Source organism: Protopterus annectens, chromosome 1.part1, assembly GCF_019279795.1.
Source record: "Protopterus annectens isolate FY-2018-M chromosome 1.part1, PAN1.0, whole genome shotgun sequence".
Taxonomy (NCBI): Eukaryota; Metazoa; Chordata; order Ceratodontiformes; family Protopteridae; genus Protopterus; species Protopterus annectens.
In genome coordinates, this window is record NC_056726.1 from 1446477622 (window position 1) to 1446499768 (window position 22147).

A 22147-nucleotide genomic window follows, 5' to 3' on the forward strand; every position below is an offset into this window, starting at 1 on the left:
GGGATCCACCTTGGATCCCGGGAACTACCTCCCCATCAGTTTGATGAGCCTGATCTGCAAGGCCATGGAACGTATTATCATGGAACTTATAAACAAAGACATTGGCAACCTTCAAACACTGGATGCCACCCAGTTTGTGTTTGTGAAGGGTCGTTCTTGTCTCCTAAACCTAAAATTAGTCTCCAGAGCTGTGGACGAGGGTAAAGTGTTCCACACAGCCTATCTGGACCTCGCCAAGGCCTTTGACACCATCACCCACTCTGGAATCACAGATAAACTTACTAAGCTAGGCATTAATCCCTATGTCACTCGATGGGTTGCCAACTGCCTTACTGACAGAATCCACACTGTAAAAGTAGCTGACTCCAAATCTAGCTCCAGACAAGTGACAAGTGGAGTACCTTAGGATTTAGTCCTGGGACCACTCTTGTTTGGCATCTACTTCTCTGAAGTGAAGGCCAGCACTAAGGGACTCTGGCTAACACAGTTCACAGATGACTGCAAACTGGGAGCCATTATTGAATCCCCAAATGATGTGGATACTCTACAAAAGGGCCTTACAGAAACAGATGCTTGGTGCCAGAGCCATGGGCTCAAGCTCAATGCCAAGAAATGTATAGTTATCCCCTTTGGGAAAAAACATGCACCCATGAATTACCACATAGGTGGCAGTACACTAAACACCGAAAGTGTGATAAGAGACTTAGGGACACAGGTGGGCAGTGGTCTCACCTTCAATAACTACATCACCACAACAGTCAGGAAATCCTTCTGTGTGGCACACCTCATCACTAAGGGCTTTTCATCCAGAAAAAAGGAGGTCATTGTCCCACTGTACTCATCCCTCATTAGACCCATTATAGAATACAACGCCCCATTTGGTATGTACCTCTCAAGACATCTGCAACAACTGGAAAGACCACAGAAATACCTCACTAAAGGAATCACAGGCCTAAAGCAGATGCCCTATGCTGATCACCTTAAAAAACTCCAGCTATACGCTGCCGCATATCGTCAATTCAGAGGCAATCTCTGGTTAACCTACAAGGCCATGTCAAACCCAGAGCTGTTGGACATGATACACTTAAAGAAATTCCAAACCCTCAGAGCCACACGCTTCAGGGACCTAAGCCTTGTCATCACAATAAACAAAACCTGCTGGAGTGATAGGTTCCTGACCCAGAGACTCCCCAGACTCTAGAATAGACTGCCCATACATGTCAAACAGAGTGCCTCTTTGGCCCTCTTTAAAAGGGACCTTGATGATTGGATGGGAGAAAGGAAATTCACCCCAGGGATCATGTCAGTCACCCTGCTAGACAGGGGTCCAGGGAAGTAAATAGTGTGGGAAGAAATAGCCAGGGAATTGTTATGGCTAGGTTTGTATAGGCCTTAGGGCCAATAGCCTAGTACCAACCTATGAACCTATGAACCTATGAATCAACCCCTTTGGGGAGAGTGACGTCTTCTCATATTATCATGTTAATAACAATGTCCTAAGTACATAATCAGTAGTGAGGGATTTGGGTACTCAGGTTGATAGCAACCTGACTATTGACCAACATCTTGCTTTCGTTGTGCTGAAAGCTTTCTCATGGCCCACCTCATAAGATCATCCAGGGACAAAGAGGTCATAATATCCCTATATTCTTCTCTTATAGGGCCAGTTATTGAGAACAACTCCCTCTTCGGCATTTACCTCACAAAGCACATGTAGCAGAGGTTCCTCACCAGAAGAATCCAGGGCCTCAAACATCTACCCTACACAGATAGGCTAAAAGTCCTGTCTCTCTACTTAGTTTAGTATGGACTCCTCAGGGGTGACCTCTGTTTGGCATAAAAAGCAATCCCAGACCCCGCCTTGATGGAACTGCTGCATATCTGCAAGTCAAGATCCACTCAAGCAACTCGTATGCGTGACCTCAACCTGGTCTGTGTGTTATCAATAGGACTTGCTGGTGGGATAGATTTGTGTCCCAGAGACTCCCCTTTCTGTGGAATAGACTCCCTCTCCACATCAAGCAGAGTACCTCATTATCCCTTTTTAAGTGAAACTTGGATAACTGGATGGGAAACAGAAAATACACCCCTGGGATTTTACCTATGTCCCTGCTGGACAGGGACTTTGGGTGCCGACTTGTATAAACATGGGCTAAACTCTTAGCTAGGCTTATAAGGGCCTCAGGGCCAATAGCCTAGTAATCTCCTATGATCCTTTGATCCCATGATCCTACGATTTTGGACAGGCATATTGTAAGACAGACAATTGATAGTGAAAAAATGATAGATTTCTAACGTATCAATTTAACAACCCCAAAAGTGTCATGATTTTTCATTGTATTACAAATAAGTAATGTAGTAACCTGTTTCACATCTGTTTGAATTCAGACATTGTCAGTACTGTATTTGTACTGACTACTTTTCTAAGAATCCTGTGTTGATTAAGCTCAAAGCTACACCATTGCAAACGAGCATAAAAAGTTATCAGCTAGAACATTTTATCATTGTTCAATCATCATGGCAGTGTATGGGGAAAAATATGTTTTATTATGACTGATAAGCCAATTCATCTGCACTGTTAAAACCTGCTGACATTGTATCTGGAATACAAATGAGAAGCATTATTAACAGCTAGAAGCAACTGTTATCAGAATGTCTTCAACGCCAAGGTCCTTTCCTCTCAAAACCAGATAGAACAAGATTAAATTCACCACAAAATACTTAGCTGCTTGAGAAACTCACAACTCTGGACATTGTGTTACCCAAGAACTATTGCAGAGTGCAATTCATACATGACTTTTCACATGGACTGCAGTTTAGCTGACAGGTCAGTTATTGATTGCTCCAGTATTAAGCAGTTAACTGAGGCATCAGAAAAGCTAACAATAAACTCTACCATATTTTGGAATGCTTGCAATGTGTCTGAATTTGAAAGATTGACTAAGACATTTTAAGTGGAATGATCATGTCATGTTATCAAAATCAAGACTGAGCTTTTACAGTGTTGTGCAGATTTCTGTAATTTTCTTTCAGCGTTGGAATGTACATCACACATTGACATAGTGCAGACTGTTCTAAATACTGTTGAATGTGTACATTTGCTTAATGCAAGCTTTAAATCTTAAGAGGTAAAATTTAACATACAGTAGGGTAATGCATACAACATCACATAACTATCTTATTCACTTGGTTCTATATGGGTAAATGGCATGATTGCCTTTCAGTAGGAGCCTATGTCCCTGTCTGTCATTATAGCATTCTATTGCAGAACATAAAGTACTAACCATTTGGAAGTCCTGACATAAACTCTCTGTAAGCCCTGACAAGACTCTATGCATCACTGTCTAATTGGAAGGTAAATAAACAAAACATTAAATCTTCCTTTGAGTCTGGTAGCCTCTCTGGTGTAGATTGCTGCAGTTACTGAGGTGTACTAGTAGTCTGTATCCATTTCCTTCTGGGATTCATAGGTTTATTCTAAGCTAATGACTGCCAGGGTCTTTATGCACCTACCCATAAAACCCAAACCAGTTTTGTCCAAGAGTATGTTAGTAATGAAGTAGCTAAGCAGTATGAGTCTGGGGGGGGGGGGTTTAGTTAGGGATAAATGTACTTCCTGAGACAAGGGGGCCAGATTAGGAGTGAATTTCCAATATATCATCTAATGATTAAGGTTTTGTTTGAACAGGGTCAGGGATGAACTCTGCTTCATGTAGATAGGGACCTTACTCCATAGTGCTGGTATCTTTTGAGACACATATTGATCTCTCCAGCATATTCTGTCTGTGTTGGAGGTAAAGTGCAGTTCCATGGAGCTAGTATTTTTGGTGCTGTCTTTTTTTGTAGATGTGCAGAAAATCCATCAGAGTTGGATCTAAGGATGCTTTATATGCCAGGCATAAATTGCCTCTCAGTAACCTGTAGGATATTGAGTACAGATAGAGCCTTAATGTAGTTCTATGTAGGAGAGGGTATTCATACACTGGATTGTCCTGGTGAGGAACATTTGAGGGTGTTTCAGCTGTACAAATGCCTGGTTAGTTATATGTCAAAGGAGGCATTGTACTCTTGTCTGATAAGTGCTGAGTAGTGTGGTACTATAACTTCGTTGCAGATGGATACCATACCATACCCTTGCTTAGAATACGTGTCCAACTACTTACTTAACTGAATAAACTACTGGAAACTTTAACATGGTGTCTTTATTCTTCCTACAGGGAGGGTATCAGAGAGAGGGTCTTCTACATCTGGTAGCTAAGGTGATTTGATCTGGATTAATCCTTTCTGCTCCATTTCTTGGTTATGACTTGAGTGACAAGGAATGATTTTCTTATCATTTTGGCTATGTGTTGATCAAAGGTCAGATTACTGCCTACATATGTTCCCAGATTACTAAGTATCAGGTCAACTCTTAAGGGTGTTTTATTGATGGAGTAATTCGCTTGGGTAGATGACTTCCCAATATTGTCTTTACAGAAAACAACATGTAAAATGCTGCATAAATAATTCTAACTACTAATTTATTTTTATTTATTATTTACTGACATTTATTTACAAGAAATGTCTGAATGGCACAGGTGCCCTTTTTCAGCAGAGGCCCTGGACCGAAAAGGTCCAAGGTATCTTATTTAATGCAATCAATATTTACAATAACACATTTTATAATGCATTTTCAATGAATACATTGCTAAACAGTCAATATAATAACATTTGTATTGATATTCAAAAACATTAACTTTACAAGCATTGTATTAAGACTTTACAGATGGAAGAGTGATGTACAAGATAGGTAGGAATAATTTAAGAAATACAGGAGAGTGAGGTATTACAGGAGATAAGCAAGTTTGAGTGTTAATAGAGAAGTAGTGCTGGAATAGAAACTTGGTTGTGTTAATTGGAAGTAGATATAGTAGTTTAAGAAGTACAATAAATTGAGGTAGTAGAAGGGGATACGCAGGTTAAGTGATTTAGTGCTTTAAAAGGAGGTATTAGAAAGGTGATGAAGGGTTGTAGAGAGCTATGTCCCAGATGGAGAGCAGGGACAAAGCCAGGAGGCAGAGAGTAAGACTTTAATGAAGAAATGTCTCTACTAGATCCCCTCCACTTTGTCAAAGAGCAGCAGTCACATAAATTGTGGCAAACTCACTATAAGGTGGTAGCAACTATCCATTTACAGTGTATTGTGAATCCCTTCCCACATGCATCATTCATCATGTTTCACAGAGTACCTTGTAAATCTCTGTCCCTTGACTAGTATAAGTACAGAGGGACTGCATAAATGGAATATGAATTATCTGTGATAGGATTATACCATGGTATGGATAAGGGTCATTCATGTTTACATATAGGGATGGTCTGCTTTGGTCATTCAGGATGCGCCTTCATGTAATAAGTTGTCAAGGGCTGGACAATTTTCTGGCTTTTAGAAAAGTCTGTGTGTTTTAGTTAGCTGAGAAAGAGCTAGGTAATATGACAGTTCTAACCAGTTTAGTTCTCTGAGGGCTAGCAGTAGTGTGTTCTATTGTTATAGTTTACCGCAAATGTAGCTATTTTATGGAAACATTGCTCAAGTTTGCCAGTTGTGAGACTTGAACACTTATGAAGACTGGCATAGCAAAGAGAAGTGATGACAGTAACAAAGTAGATGCCATATGTCTTCTAGCTGTATTAGCGAGATTGCATTTTACTCTGTATAATGCACCTATTTTGTATGAGTTTTTCATTCATGTGTAATGCATGGTGTCTAAACTTCAACTGGTAATCTCTGATGATACCCAGTAATTTTGTATGGTTTACTTGCTCTATTATTGTGTTTTTTGCAGAGATGAGAGGGAATAGTGTTGCACTGATAAAGATTTCCTTTGGAGTCAGCTGCAGTAATTTAGCTTGTGAAGGTTTAGAAGTGATTTTGAATTATTTAGCCATGTTTCAATCAATTTTAAGGATTTTTCTATAGGTTCTTTGAGTTCCGAGAGAAATGGGCAGAGTAGGTTAGGGTTGAGTCTTCAATGGATTGAACTAGGGTAGCATTGTTTGTAGCAGTGTAGGAGTCATTGATGAATACACTGAAAAGTATGGGACTAATTCAATCCTTTTTGGGACACCAATACTTACTGTCAAGAAGGCAGAAAAATAATTTTTCCATTTCACTGCTTGTTCTTTGTTTGAGAGATAGCTATGGAACCACTGCAGTGAATAGCTGGTGAGCCCTAAAGATAACAGTATATATAAGGGGTTCATGTGGGTGATGGTAGCAAAAGCTTTTGATTAGTTTAGGAAGACAGTGAAGACTAGGTTTTTGGCATTTCTGTGGGTGTTAATAGTATTAACAAAATTTTAGCAAAGCAGTAGTTGTGTTGTGATAAGGACAGAACAATGTCGGGTTGAAGACAGATGCCATTTACATGTGTGATAGCTGAGAAGTTGCACATGAATACATTTTTTAATATTTATGATAGCTGTAATAAATGGAAATTGGTCTTAAGTTTGAAAGATCTGTATTGATTCCACCCTTGTGCAGTGGAATAATAAAATATTTTTTTCCCATAGTGAGGGGAACTTTATTTTCAGGTATGGGTCGATTTATCAGAACTGAAACTGGATATGCAATAGTCTCAGCTGCTGTTTTAAGATATTTGCCAGGTAGACTGCAAGGACCACATGTAGTAGGCTTTAATTTTTGAGGTATTTTTTTAATGTATCTGTAGGAACTGGTTGCAAGGAGGAATGTTGAATGAGATTTTTTGACTGAGTATTGATTTCAATAGCTTAATTAGTGGCCTGGTTGGTTAATGATTGTACTGTCTGTAAATAGTGGGTATTGAATTGGTTGGCTAAGATATAATTTTGTTTCTCTGTCTTTGGTGTTGGCAGTGTAGATTGCCCCACATCTAATAGTTTATTGATTGAGTTCCAGAACAGTTTTAGTGTGTATGTTTTGATTGGTTGAGTAACACGTGTGCTTGTCTTTGGTGATAACTTGTTTGGTTAGGTTTCTTAGCTGAACATATGCTAGTAAAGTAGGATTTGTTTTATTATGTGTTCAGACCTTCCATGCTTTGTCTCTTTGTTTCATGAGTTGTTTAGTTGCTAAGGAAAGCCACGGGGCAGGGTTGGCTTTGAATCTTTTTATTCTTGGGGTGGGGGTAGTTTACTTATACCTAGGAAGAATTTGTTAATCTCATATACAGCTTCATCTATGGGGAGAGTCTTTATTGGCTCCATGTTAAGGAGATCTATTGTACAGATAAAATTTTCTTCATGAAAACTAGTAAGTTTTCTTTCCATGCTCTAATGATGGGTTTTGGGCTGTTGCTTTGATATCTTATCATGCAGATGGGTAAGTGATTACACAGGCTGGTGGACAGAGTTCCATGGGATGATATTTTTTTTGGAGAAGATATTATGTTCCAGTCAAAGGTCAGTTGTCTGTCTATGGCTTTGTTATTTCTAATTGGTGTGGTTATAAGTTGGATGAACTTGCACAGATGATTGATTTTTATTGTGTGGCTTGCCAGTCTATATTAACTTAACATCAGCCAGTATCATAGTTTCATGAGGGATTTCTGAGAAGGCCCAGCAGAGAATATTTTCCAGTGTTTTAGCATTGTTACCTGGAGGTATGTAAATATCCATGGTTGTGATTGTCACCTGAGTGTTTAGTTTTAACATGATTAACAGGATTTCTGAGTTAGAGAAAACTGTCAGGGTGTGGGGGCAAAGGTCTACTGTGATTTTCTTTTCTGAATATAGTGTCAGCACCAGCTTTTTTGTTGACTGTTAAATCTGATAATGTTATAGCCTGGAAGAGCATTTTGATAATTTTTTGTTTCCTGGCATAGCCAGATTTTTGTGGTATCTAAAATGTCTGGAGAGTGTACTGCAACTCATGCATGCACTTTACGGAGTTTCTTGTAAATACTTCATAAGCTGGTACATTATATATGAAGGTCAGGGTGGGATTGTGTGTGACGTGCTAGCAACAAAGGAGATGATAGAGATATGTGGTTTACTACCTAAATATGCTGAATTTGGGCTGGTTTTGGGTGGATATCACCACTACATTTTATGGTTATGGAGGTTTAATGGTACGGGTAGAGGCATTTTTGATTAATTTTATGTTTAATACCCATTTTGTAAGTAAATAGTTGTTGCTTTGGATAATTGTACTTGAACTGTAGGATATATGAGTGTTGGTATAAATAGGGTGCGACTGGGAGATGAGTTTCTGAAGTATTTTGCTTGGAGAACACAATCTAAGAATTTTGTTGGGGTTGTGAGGATAATGGATGTGGTAGGATGTTCAGTGCAAGTAGAAGAAGAGGTACTAGTATAAGGAATTGTGGGGGAAACATTGAAATGTAAAAAATAAAGTTGTTTAAAAAGATAGATGATGAGGCTGTAATTAGGATAGGAAGTAGGGGGGGGTATTTTGAAAAAGTACAAGTTGAAATGTACAATAATAAATGCATTTATTCTGTATTCTTATAGGTGATTTTTGAGATGTGTAGCTATTTAAGAGTACAGGTGTGGTGAATAGTGATGTGAATGAGGATGAATTTATGTGGTGGTGGGGTCTGTTAACATTGTAAAATAGGTATGGATAAAGAAGGGTAGTAAAGCAAAAAGTACTGTTTTAATAGTGCATGGAAGTAGAAAGAGAGATGGTAGAGGGTGTCAGCACTATAGAGAGATGAAAGAAAGGTTGAGGGATATTATAGAGGAAGAGATGAGAAATAAATATTAATCTGATTGTAATACAGGAGAAAAGATCACATGTATGAATGGAAGAGGGAGTTTTGCTCAAGAATGACCTACTGATACAGATATTTTTATTCAAGAAAATATGTAAAGGCAGGTGGCTTAACTTATGGACAAACAACAAAAAAATGATTCATTTTAGCCCAGGTACTGACATTTTTGACAGAACCCTTTCATGCATTGTCCATCTACTCCTCCATCACAGTTTATTTTACCAGCAGTCTCTTCCTGCTGTCAAGGATTTACACCATCCTCATTTGCCTCCCACAAAGCTTGCAAAGCTTTCCTAAAGGGAGTCTTCCATTCTAGTCATCCATTGATCCATTCTTCTGTACCATAATATTTAAAAGTTGTTTTGGAAAAAACTGACTTTTCCTCCATTTAAACATATCAGTTTGGTTAATATTAAATTCCTTTCCTAGAATTCCCTTTTTCTGGTAGGCATCTCTTTAGCTATGGGAATGTTAGATCTGCATAGCTTGCCATCTAAATTTTCATTCATTGTATTTCATAAAGATGAGATAACAGTGTCTCTTAGAGCTAACCTCTACCTTATGACGAAGATAGCAACATGGATTAATTTAAACCAATCTATCTATTTAGCTCTTCTATTTTCCAGCGTTTTCTAACAAAAGTGAATATAGACTGAACTGCTTGAATGTAAACAGGTAGCTTAGATTTTGCCCAAACGTTTAAGGAATTCAGAAATAAATAACTAGTTACTGCTTCCGTTCCCAGACTGAAAACTGGTCAGAACATGACAAAATGTCATGCAAATGATTTTTCAACTGCATGTTTTGTGTTATTCTTTCAGCAGCAAATCTCTACCAACAAAGCAAAGAACATAATCTGTCAGGGTTCAAGCCACCTCAGAGCTTTCCTTTATAAACTGCCCTTGATTGAAATTTGGGAAGCTATGACATGGTCTGCCTTATGTACGTTTTCTAACACTGCAGTTTGGATAATCTATCAATGTTTATAGCCTTCTGTGTGGCCTCCATTTTCAGAGGTGTCTTGTGTTAGAACCACAGAAAGTCTGCTGGGGACTCTTTCTATCCATTCCAGTGTACAAATAGGAACAGCCTAAATACATAAGTTATGCACTTAACAGAGTGTTAGATTTAATTGGTCTCTGTCCATACACTGGACCAATCCTATCCCCTACTCCCCCACCAAAGTGACTTATCCAGAGGATTATAGAAGAGCACTAGAGACTTGCAACTGGCACATGTCTGGCAAATCAACCATTTAATTAGGACTCTTTTTCTTTATTATCGTCACCTAGTCTTTATAGTTGCTGGCTTTACTTAATCTGGAGAGCTTGCTGAGAGTAGTGCATTATGGGACAAGGGAGGAGCAGAATCAAGATAGAATTCTTGTTGCTGACAAGGAGAGGAGGCATCTTTGGTGACCAGTTCATCCATTCCAGTATACAGACAGACACCAAATAAATCTAATGTTCTAGCAGGTACATAATTTAGATTTACGCAGCAGGATTTACAATCTTTTCCTTATAATAGGAATGGCTATTAAGAGTCCTTAACATAGAATGATTGTCAATCCCATGATCAGTTCATTGCATGGTGGTCATTGTGCAAAGCAGCAATCCTGGTGTAATAGTACTGAGTTTGAAAGAGTCCTCTGCTTCCTAGAATAATATCATAGTGAGGGGGGGATAACTTTTCATCTCAGGGTAGCAGTGAAAGAGGGTGAAGGCCTTCCATACTAGTCTGTGTTTCCTCAGATGCAGCACTGACTTTGCTAGCTTAAAAGTTGGTTACTGTAGACAGCTTTAAGAGGTCCCTGAATGCTGATTGTGTAAACCATTTTTAACTTTAAAAACTGCATATTAATTTTATTGCTAGATGTTCAACTTTAAATTCTTTTTGACTCATTTCTGGAAATGTTTATATTTTATACTTCTTTAGTATTTAGGCATAAGATCTTACATTTGAAATTAAATGAATTATGTTGAAAGTTCTTGCAATATCCCCAGTTATTTAAATCAATGTTATCCAAGATGAAGAAAAGCAATGGTGCAGAAGAGTATAGACAAAGCATTTTGGTACCATGATAATCATTAGATATTCAGAAGTAGATCTTAAAATGAAATTACAACTCTGAATGTTTGCAACTGTATATTAAGTTTGGCACAGAGGGATAAAACCCTGATTACAGCCCAGAAGACACAAGTTCAACAAGCAGCTTAGGCATCTGACAGAGCTGACAGTGAGGAATGACATGCCTGTCCTGTGGGGGGGGGGGTGCTGGCATTCTCAGGTCATTCATTTCACCTTGGTGGAAGCCAGAACTTGGACATGAAGACTGAGAAGAGGTTTCCACCCTAGGTTCAGGAATGGGCTTGACCCCAGCAGCTATTCCTCATTATCTGACCATCCCACAAGATGACTTCAGCTCTGAGGGTAGCTCCTATGGGGGGGAGCACTGGAATATAGAACAGCATATATGATGCTGCTGACTTCCATCTCCATTTGCCTCCGAACTCTAGTGTTCACCAAACACTCTGTCATTCTCCTTCATTTCCATTCTTCTACCCCCACGTGGGGGAGTTGTAACAGAAGTGGAGGTCAGGAGCAGTGGGAAATTAAGCCAAGCAGGTGCAGTCAGCTGGAGGTGGGCTGAAGAGGGGATGAAAAAATCTGCATGTTTGATCTCAGTGAAATTATTCTACAATGAATTAGTGAATTCCTTTGTTATTTTTCAGACAAGTTTTTTTTTCTGTTCATACTTTTGCGGTACTATATGTTAATACTGAGGTGGTCATCTAGAACATTTTTAAACTATTTCATCATCATCACCGTCATCAACAATGCCTTTTTCCCATTTTCTACATGGTCAGGTCACATCTCTCTCTATTCAATGCCATTCTCCAGCCTTCTTCGACACTCATGCCTGACTGTTACAGGTCTTCTCTTACATAATTCCATCCAAGTCTTTGCTGGATGCCTCTGCTTCCTCTTGCCTTTTTCCTGTCTCTCCCAAATCTTCTTCATCAGATTGTCTTTTGCTTTTCTGCACGTGCCTGAATCAGCACAATCTGTTTTCTTTGCCCTTTTCTGCAGTTGGCTAGTGCACAAGATATTCTAGTTGTGAGAGATTTAAATCTGGCATTTGTTAACGTGTTTACCTCAGAAATACAAGGTACAGGGATTGATTCTCACCACTGGTCACTGCCCAGTGTCGTGCTAGGTGTGCAATAGTCTGCAGACTCATTTGCCTGCTATTTACCTACTTTCACAAAAAAACACATACTGCAAACAGTAGTCTACACTAAAATATCTTATTTTGAGGCTTTAAAAAGACATTGCAAAAACCTCCTAGCCCCATGAAGACTAGGTCTCACTCAAAATCAGACACCATATCACCTTCAGGCACACTTTCTGCAAAGCCATAAAGAGTTAGATTATTTTAAATCCAGTATACCAGACAACACAACAGATAAATATTTTAGTGATTAGTGACTGTAGATAAGCACACTGAGTTTCCTCTCACTAGGCTAGCAACTCTTGTTTCTTACTCTCACTAGGCTGAATAAATGATGAGTTGACTTTTACATGCCATGATCTTTGATATCAGAGGGACCTTAGGACCCTTTCACCTAACAAATATGACTATGACATGGTGGTGTTCCACATGGGAGTAAAAAACTTGAGGTGCAAAATCACTTGAGGGACATGCAAAGAGACGTCAGAACTCTCACTGCATGTCACAAAATTCATGCAAGACACTGATCCTGAGTGGAATCTGTCCTTCTCCAAGAATGATGTCAAGTGTAAAGATAAGATACCTGGCTTCAGCAGTTGGCTAAATAGTTGTGTGTCTTTCCAGCAGGATCCAGTATCAGTCATCATGGGATGAGATGCTCAACAGTCCTACTTCCTTTGCACAGCATGGCTTGCACATCTCATTCCAAGGCTTTGGTATTCTGACTAATGTCTTCGGTGCCCTGTAGGAAGAATCTAGCTAGTGAATATTCCAATGTAACTACTATCTCAGATCTAGAACAGGATCACATTAAGGTTACACATTAAGGTTACTCTGCTCAATGTCTGAAGTCTCAACAACAAACTGCCTGAGCTTATGGGTCTTTTGCATTTGGAATGCTTCAATAGCTGTGTAATTACTGAAACTTGGTTTAAATCAGAAAGCACTCCCTCCATACCTAGGTTTTGAGACTACCATATCTTCATGGAGGTGCCTCCATATTTGTTAGAAACAACAGCACAGCTAATGTAGACAATGGGAAAAGGGGCTTGATTATGATGATGAATACCACCTCTAAACAGATTCCCAGAGATCATTAAATGGAAGTTGTTGAGCTCCAAGTCACACTAAACAGGACTGACTATCAGTTTATAGCCTGTTACAGAACATCCTGTATGTACTTGATAAATTCGCTATAAACAAGAACTCCCATTGTTCTGTGAGACTTTAGCTACCCCTCAGTAAACTGGAGTACCTATACCTCCACTGCAAGATATGCTTGAAAGTTCTTAGATTTAATAAACAAAAATTCCCCTGACCAGATTGTTTACAAACCCACTTGAGGACATAATATTCTTGATCTGGTCCTTACAACATATGCTTCTTTATGTACTTCACCCATGATATCTCCTTCACAGGTTAAACTGAATCATAAACAAGTGACCTTCACATTCAAAATCTCTAAACCAGCTGAAAACAATATTTTAGTATTCAAGGATTCAAGACAACTAATCCCATCAAATTCTACAATGAAGTTTCAAAATTCACTTATGGCAACACCGCCCCAGATATTGCCACAGCAAGTAGCTTCACAGAAATGTTCCATGCTTACCTAGATGTGTTGGACTGGCAGTCCGAACCAGATCTAAATGTAATAGGAAATTAAAAAAATCCATATGGTTCACCAACATAAATAAGCTCTACAATAAAAAAAATTATTAAAATATATTGCAGTTCAAAAGATCCTGATATCAAGATAACATCAGAAAATTGACAAAAAAATTGAAAAATCCTATAAGATCTACTAAAGCAGCCCACAATCTTAGACTAGCAAATGAAGCTAAAGATAATTACAAATCTTTCTTTTGCTATGTTAGGATATATCTTGCATTGGAGGTATAGGTAATGTATTCATAATGGCACCACTTACTACATTTATTTATTTATTGGCATTTATTTATTGGGATAGTCCACTGGGCCAGGAATAGCCCATTTTCAGTGGAGACACTGGTAGAAAAGTTGGAAAATACAATATAAACTATAACATTAAGACACAGAATAGGGATTTATATTTGTATAATTCCATAAACTGATCTACCTGACTAGATCGAAACTTCATAACAACGACAAGCACTTCACCGACACCACATAATCGACAGTTCACAAACACGACACCACATGCACTCAACACATCATAACAACAAACAAAACAAATCCCCTATCCAGAACCCACACACACAACACAAGCACACCAAAATCCTTACAAACCAACACTAACCCTTACATACACAACTATCTACAAACCTAACCGAAACCCTAACCCTAAGGTCCGTCACTATCGCACACTCACCTAACCCGTGCCCTAACCCTAACTCACTTAACCCGCCCCTAACCCAAAAAATATCACTACTGCACCCTTACCTAACCCGCACCCTAACCCTAACTCACTTATCCCACCCCTATCCCTACAGACCGCCAACATCGCACACTTACCTTACTTGCACCCTTACCTAACCCGCGCCCTAACCCTAACTCACTTATCCCACCCCTACCCCTACAGACCGTCAACATCGCACACTTACCTTATTCGCACCCTAACAGCCGTCACTACCGCATACTTACACATCCTTTCCCCATCTCAGTGTTCTCAGCGTCAGTGTCTTCCTCCGTCAGTCTTCTGCCTTGTCGATCTTCTGGCGCTTTGTCGGTGTTATGACATTTCGATCTACTCAGGTAGATCCCCATAAACATATACATGGAAAAGTAAATAAGAATTAAACAAATTACAGATGAAAATAAGATTTGACAATTGTAACAGTTAAACAAAGTTATAATACAGAGTAAGGCAATGCAAATGAAAACCTTAACATTGTGGGATCCATTCAACAATGTGAAGTTAGTGGATGTTACAAATAGATGGGAAGAATATGTTGTGAGTAAAAGAAAACATGCTCACAAAGTCAGGTATTATAGTGGGAGGGGTTAGAGCAACAGCAGATCCAGATTGAAGTAAAGTAGATGTGAAGAGAGCTTTTAAATGATGCAAGGTTTTGGTTAGATCTAATAGCTAGTGGTAAAGCGCTCAAGGCCTTGCCTACAGAAAAAGGATGAAATAGTTGGCCGGCAAGTAGGTTAGGTTTATGTACATGCAGAATGAGTTGATTCGCAGATCTGAGTGACCTTTTAGGTAGATAGTTGCTGAATAATCAGGAGAAAGCAGGACAAGCAGTGTGTTTGTATGTTATTTTATGCACCACTGTTAGTTGTAGGTAAGAAAAGTAGTATGGGAGTTCAAGCCATTTGAGGGAGTGTAAAGTCGTCCAGTGATAGTGGGAATTTTAGCATTTATAGCAAATATGGCTACTCTGTTGTATTACATAGATACTGCCATCATACTAGCAAACAAATTCAGTATGAGTTTTACTCCAGAAGAAAGTATCCAAAGCTCACTTGTCTCTCAGTCTCTCATCCCCAACATCAACAATAAAGAAAATGTACTGAGTGTTCTCTCCAAGACTAAAACTATTACCTCCATGGGAGCTGATACTATATCTGGCTATTTAGTAGTAATCAAGCCCCAGCAGAGTCAGTTGTAAGACTGTTTAACCTCCATTTCATAGCATGCCTTGTCCCTGAGGTTTGGCATTCAGTAGTATTGATACCAATCCAAAAGAGTGGATCCACCACTGATCTCAGGAGTTGTAGACCTAACAGATTAATTAGCCTTATTTACAAAGCCATGGGACATATTATAACTTGCTTGATAAACTATGATATTAAAAATCTCATCTGACTAGACCAGCAGCAATTTGACTTTATTAAGGGTATATCCTGTCTAATGAATCTACAGAACTTCTTTGAGACTGTGACCCAAGCTGCTGACAGTGGCCATTCTGTCTACATGGCATAACTTGACCTGGCCAAGGCATTTAATACTTTTCCTTATGCTAGGTAAGCTAGTAATATTATAATTAGTAGCTTAATGTACTACAAATAGATCCGTGGGTAATAAGATGGACAGCACAATGACAGAACCCACATGGTTCAGGTAGCAGATATCTCATAAAATAGCATGACAATGACCAGTGTTGTCCTCCCGAGCTCAGTACTGGGTCATGTTTTGTTCAGCATTCAGTTTTCTGATATCCAGATCATGAACCAAGTCCACTGGCTAATTAAGTTTGCAGACAACTGTAAATTGGGAGTCATTGTAAAGTCCCACTTTGATATCCAAGACCTTGAGCAATAATTTGCACTCATAAATAACTGGTACAATAAAAACAGTATCCAGTTAAGTGCTACAAAGTCCAGTATTGTTACATTTGGTTGACAAGCCCCTACCCTTTGCATATAACTTTGTCAATATTCTACTCCAAAATGAGAATGTTGTTAGACGTCTTAGAATGGGGATTGATAATTTCCTCTCCTTTGTTCAATCATGTAGTCAGAATGTCTTTCTACGCTTTCTCCTTATATTCAGCATAGATTAGGCCAATTACTGAATGCAATACCCTCCTTGAGATGTACCTCACTAAACATATGATACAACTAGAAAGACCCCAGAGATTCTTAACCAAGAACAGAAGACTACAGCAAGTGTATGGAAGCATGCAGCATCTGGGTTAATAGTACTTCTCAGAAAGCAGCTTGGGACTAATGTCACTGTTTTGATCCTGGAGAGAGAAGGATCATTGATTCCTAACTGAATGCAGCTGTGTTGAGACCAACACTAGCTGCACTACCAGAAAGTTAGAACCTCCAGTAATCAACTCCAAAACTCAGTGGTACTACTCTCCCTTCGCCACAGATTAGTAAGCATTTGGAACTCTGGATTTACATTTTACAACTGCCTCTGAAACCCGCTTGGTTGAAATGGGCACCCTGAGACAATGTACCAATTCTCTCTACCCTCTGACAACCACCTACTGTTAAACAAACTGACACAGTGTGTAAGAGATGCACATTTTTAATGATATTGGAGACAAAACTCTTACACGAAGACACTACAATTAACAAGCAGGTTGTCAGTAACCCACAGCACTTCACTAAACTTATCTCACACAAATCAAATCAAATACATAGATATAAATATACTGAGGCAGTTAAGAGTAAACCGTCTGAATCACAAAGGCCTCCTAAATGTAACCAGTGAAACAAGTACCTTCAAACAACTTCACAAACACATAACAAGGTAGTACCCACAATGGAACAAACATGTAGGAATCACAGTGACCCATTTCAATATCCCATATGGCAAATCCATGCACTCAATCCAACACCCTAGTCAAAGGTGACTCCATAGTGAGACACACAGATGCAGCACTCACCAGGCTGTGGCAGGACAGGGTCATGTTCAGTTGCCTATCAGGTGACAGGGTTTGTTACATCATGCACTACAAGTACACATATGACAAAGTCAAAGTACAAGTAGGTGTTAATGACTTGAGATGTTCTGGACTATATCAAGAAAGACATGAAGGAGCTTTCAAAATATGTCTGAGACAGATATGATCCTATCTTTGAGCACTATTTTGCCATCACCAAGAAATGTGCCACAATAATAAGAAAAGATTATTAATGCCAATTATTGGCTTAGCTTCTGCTGTCATTCAAAGGGGTCTTATATGTATCTCAGCCTGGGAGGAGATGGAAGATAGTCCTAACTGCTTTGCCAGGGACATCTTGCACCTATCCCTCCATTTGTATAATGGATAAGACCATGTCCAACCCACAGTGCCTTTTTAAGCAATCTCATGCCTCAAGAGCTTCCAACATAACAAAACAGAATCCAGATAGCATAAAGATATTGCTATTCAATGCTTGGAGCTGTAACAAAGCAGATACCAGTGTTGTGGCTATGACTCTGAAAATGGAATGGGAAAAACCAATCTCTAACCAAATGGGTTAGGTTAATTTGAGCACAAAAAGGTAAACTGTTTATGCTTAAAAGAGTCCACAAGGGTAGCGCACCTAGTACTGTACTTACCTATGACCCTATAAAAGCTGCACTCATTACAAGCACTCCTTACTCTGAAAAACATTGATATATTTTAGACCTTTTCTCCCCAAACCTTTGCTGAAAATGAGCTCCTACCCAGTTGGGTTTCCCGGCAATCAAATGTCAATAAATCAATCAATAATTAAATAATAACTATGCAGCATCACAGAGACTTGATTCAAGACCATTGTAATCACCCCATTAGTGCAGGTTTTCAATACCTACCACATGTTCGGGCTCACTGCATTGGATGAAGGCACTAAAGGAGGCAATGTGTCCATATCCGGAAAAAAACATAAAAACACTTCACCTCCAGACAAGTAAGAAAAGATATTGATGTGGAACTCCTCCACTTCCAATTTACCATTAACAAGACCCTGACTGCTAACTATAGGACTCCCCCCTTAACTCATACATAACTAGTATGAAGTCCCTATACATTAAGCCAAACAACGTTTTTCCTAAGGGACATCAAGTAACCCACCAGTAGCTGGGAGATATATACATCATCTAACATGCATACCTAGAGATTTCTGGCATTTGTTAGTACAGCCTCTACTGATCAGTTAATCCATACCCCAACAAGGGGCGAGAGAATCCTGAACTTGGTCCTCCTCAGTGTGGAACACCTCTGATCCCTACCAGCTGTATCTCTCTTGCTGGTTAAATCAGACCACAAATTAGTCACATTCACTCTAACACTGAAGCAAGAAGCATCCTTCAATACCTTGACATTCAGGGATTATGCCAGGACTAATCTATTGAAACTGAGTGATGACCTGGCTAAATTCAATACCCCATTCTAACCTGTTGACCCCACTGCTTATGTGGTATCTTTTACTGTCAAATTTTATGCAAATGTGAACAAATGCATAAATGCAACTGGCCCCTCCAAAGTAAATACAGGGCCAAATTCAAAACTAACCCTATGTGGTGGAACCCAGATATAAGCAGAGTCTCCAATTAAACACAAACACACACACACACACACACACACACACACACACACACACACACACACACAAAATGTAAGTAAAAATAAATGTAATTCTCTGGATGCAAGAAAATCTCTTGTTAAATGTAATAGGGAACTGGGGACCCTGATCAAAACAACCAAAGCCAGATATGAGGTAGAACTTGCCACCCAAGCAAAGGACAACCACAAAGTTTACTTCAGCTATGAAAAACAATTTCTAGCACTGCACAGAGCTAATCATTAATGATAACACATGTTCAAATCCAGATGACATAGCCAATCAACTAGCAGATAAATTTAGCTCTAACTTCAACTCATCCCCTCCTACATTCTCAGATCTCATAAGTGCATCTACAACCTCCAACTCCAAATCTTCCATGAACAAGTCTTCAACGCACTATCCAAAGTCAGGAGTACTGCTTCTGTGGGACCGGAAAATATACTGTGCTGCTAACTAGCCAGCCTGAAACAGGACCTGTCAGACTCCATACAGAGACTATTCAATGTCAGCCTTCAAACTGGCATTGTGCCAAATGAATGGAGATCAACTCTTGTCACTTTGCACAATGATGGGGTATCAATAGATGTGGGGAATTATAGACCAATGAGTGTGACCAGACTCACTTGAAAGGTCATGGAAAATATCATTATGGAATTACTAAAAAGGACACAGGTAACCTACAAACTCTTGACCAAAGCCAGTTTAATTTTGTCAAGGACAGATCCTGTCAACTTAACTTGGTTGACTTCTTCAAAAAGATTAATTCAACAAAGAATGAGGGCAAATCAATACATACCACATATCTAGACATTGCAAAGATATTCAACACTATCACACAATCAGTTATCATAGATAAATTATCCCAACGTAATGTTAATATGTTCACATGTTCATACATAGCTACTAGGCTAGCCTCCTTTGCAGGACATTTTAAGCCTAACTAATTTCTTTTTTGTGTTCAAAGTAACCAATCCCATTTGGATAGAGATTGGTCTCACCCATCTCAAGGTCGATAATTATATATTACCTCAAGAAGAATAAATGGGATCATAACATAGCTAATTTTAGGGACCCATGCATGGGATAATGTATTTTGGAGCTGCATTTATCTGTAGTACAGGAAGCAATCCTGGAGTAAATGTTTTGTTTCCAATCCATAGATCCAAGTGGCATTTGGAAATGGACGGAGACAAATTTTGTTTTATGTGAATGGGGAATCAGTTCTGCAGCAGCAGTATCCTATGCAAAGTAAACATGCCCCTCCAAACCATTCTGTTGATATTGCAGAAGAGGTTTAGATTCCTAGACTGTGTATTTCTGATGTAATTTGACTTGTTGATGTATAGTAAATCCATCAATAATGAGTCAGTGGATGCCTTTTATGCCATATACAGCTTGCCATTTAGCAGACCATAGGATGCTGAGTACAGTGATAGGGATTTGACTCAATCCATGTAGAACATGTATCCATCTAGTAAGATATGTCTGTGAGCATTCTATTTGCTGCATCTGGTCAGATACATACCAAAAAGGGCATTATATCGAATGACTGACCTAATGAGGGCTAAGTAAAGAGGGACAATGGCATCCCTAGATCTAGACACAATCCATTTGTTTATAAGCTGTGTAATATAGAAGGACTTTCTTACAGCAATAGAGACATGTTGTTCAAAATTAAGTCACTGTTCAGATAAGTTCCCAAATCCCAAATAAATGGGTCAACTCATAGGGCTGCATTGTCAATGTGGTAGCTCCCTGGGGTAGATGACTTCCCACAGGATACGATAACGCATTTTCTGGCATTTATTTTCAGACAATGATTTTGACACAGGTTATTTACTTGACACAAACCTTTCTGCTGGATGGCTAAGTCATTTGGGGATTCAATGACTGCTTTTAGTTTGCAGTAATCTGCAAACATAGTCAGACAGAAGCCTTTAGTATTGGCTTTTGCTTCAGAAAAGTAGATGCCAAATAGGAGAGGTCCTAGCACAGAACCCAGGTGGGACTCCACTGGTAACTGATCTCTTTGTAGAGGTAACTTTTCCCATTTTCATTATCTGCACCCTGTCTGTGAGTGAGTTGGCAATCCATTGAGTGGCAAAGAGGTTTATTCCCAGTTTGTTTATCTTTTCTACTATGCCTGGGTGGGAAATTGTGTCAAAAGCTTTGGTCAGGTCAAGGTATGTGGTGTGCACCATTTAGCCTTCCTGCATTGCTTTGGTGACCTTTTAAAAAAAAATCCACCAGGTTGAGTAAGCATGACCTGCCCTTGACAAATCCAAACTGAGACAGTTTCTTATCCCTATTAATAGTGATTATTATTATTATCTTTAGTAATCACTATGTAACTAATTGAGTAGCAAACTGTATGACTAAAAGAACCCAGGAAGTTAGCATGGGGTGCTCCATCTCCCGCAAAGTACCTGTCACTAGCAGTGTACCCTAGAGTTCAGTCCTTGGGCCACTCCTCTATGGCATTTACTACTTGGAGGTCAAAGCTACTGCTGAAGTTTATGACTCACCAAGTTTACAGATGACTATAAACTGGGTACCATCATAAATTCCCCTGAGGACACCATGATCCTGCAAGAAGGCCTTTCTCAAACCATAAGCTGGTGGCAAAACCCTGGACTTGAACTAAATACCAAGGACTGTATAACAGTATGCTTCAGCAAGCAAGACATCCCTTGTATATATCATACTGACAACATAGCCCTGAAAACTGACCCAGTAGTTAGGATCTGGGAACCTATATAGATAATGAACTCTCCTTTGATTCCCCACGTCTTTTATTGCTATACAGCTTGTTACTAAGGGTGTGGCACCAAGGTCCAGGGATAGAATCCTTCCACTGTATTCTAAATTCATCACAGAGTATAATTTCCCCCTTTCTATATGTATCTGTTTAAACATTTGACACAACATGAACATCCACAATGCATTTTTACTAAGAAAACAAAGGGCCTAAATCTTCTAAAAACATACAGACCATCTAAAAGCCTGTCCCTCTTCTCATTATCAAGCAGGATACTGATGAGTGATATCTGTCTTGCAGGCCCTAAACAGACCCTATCCTGTCAGACCTACTGCATATTGGCAAGTCCAGTGGGGGTATAAACACCCACTTAATCAATCTCAATATCATTTGCAACATAAACAGAACATGCTGAAGGGACAGATATGC

At 39.2% G+C, this 22147-nt stretch overlaps 1 protein-coding gene across 2 annotated transcripts in view; it reads right to left on the reverse strand.

Moving 5' to 3' along the window:
• Positions 1–22147, reverse strand: part of LOC122810872 (urea transporter 2-like) — a 1000121-nt gene that overhangs the window by 869138 nt on the left and 108836 nt on the right. The window contains exon 1 of one of the 2 annotated variants that reach the window (XM_044082423.1): positions 18209–18261. The exons of the other annotated variant lie outside the window; for it this stretch is intronic. The gene's annotated coding sequence lies outside the window, so the exon portion shown is untranslated. Of the gene's footprint in view, positions 1–18208; positions 18262–22147 lie in introns of those variants that run through there. 2 annotated transcript variants of the gene reach the window in all.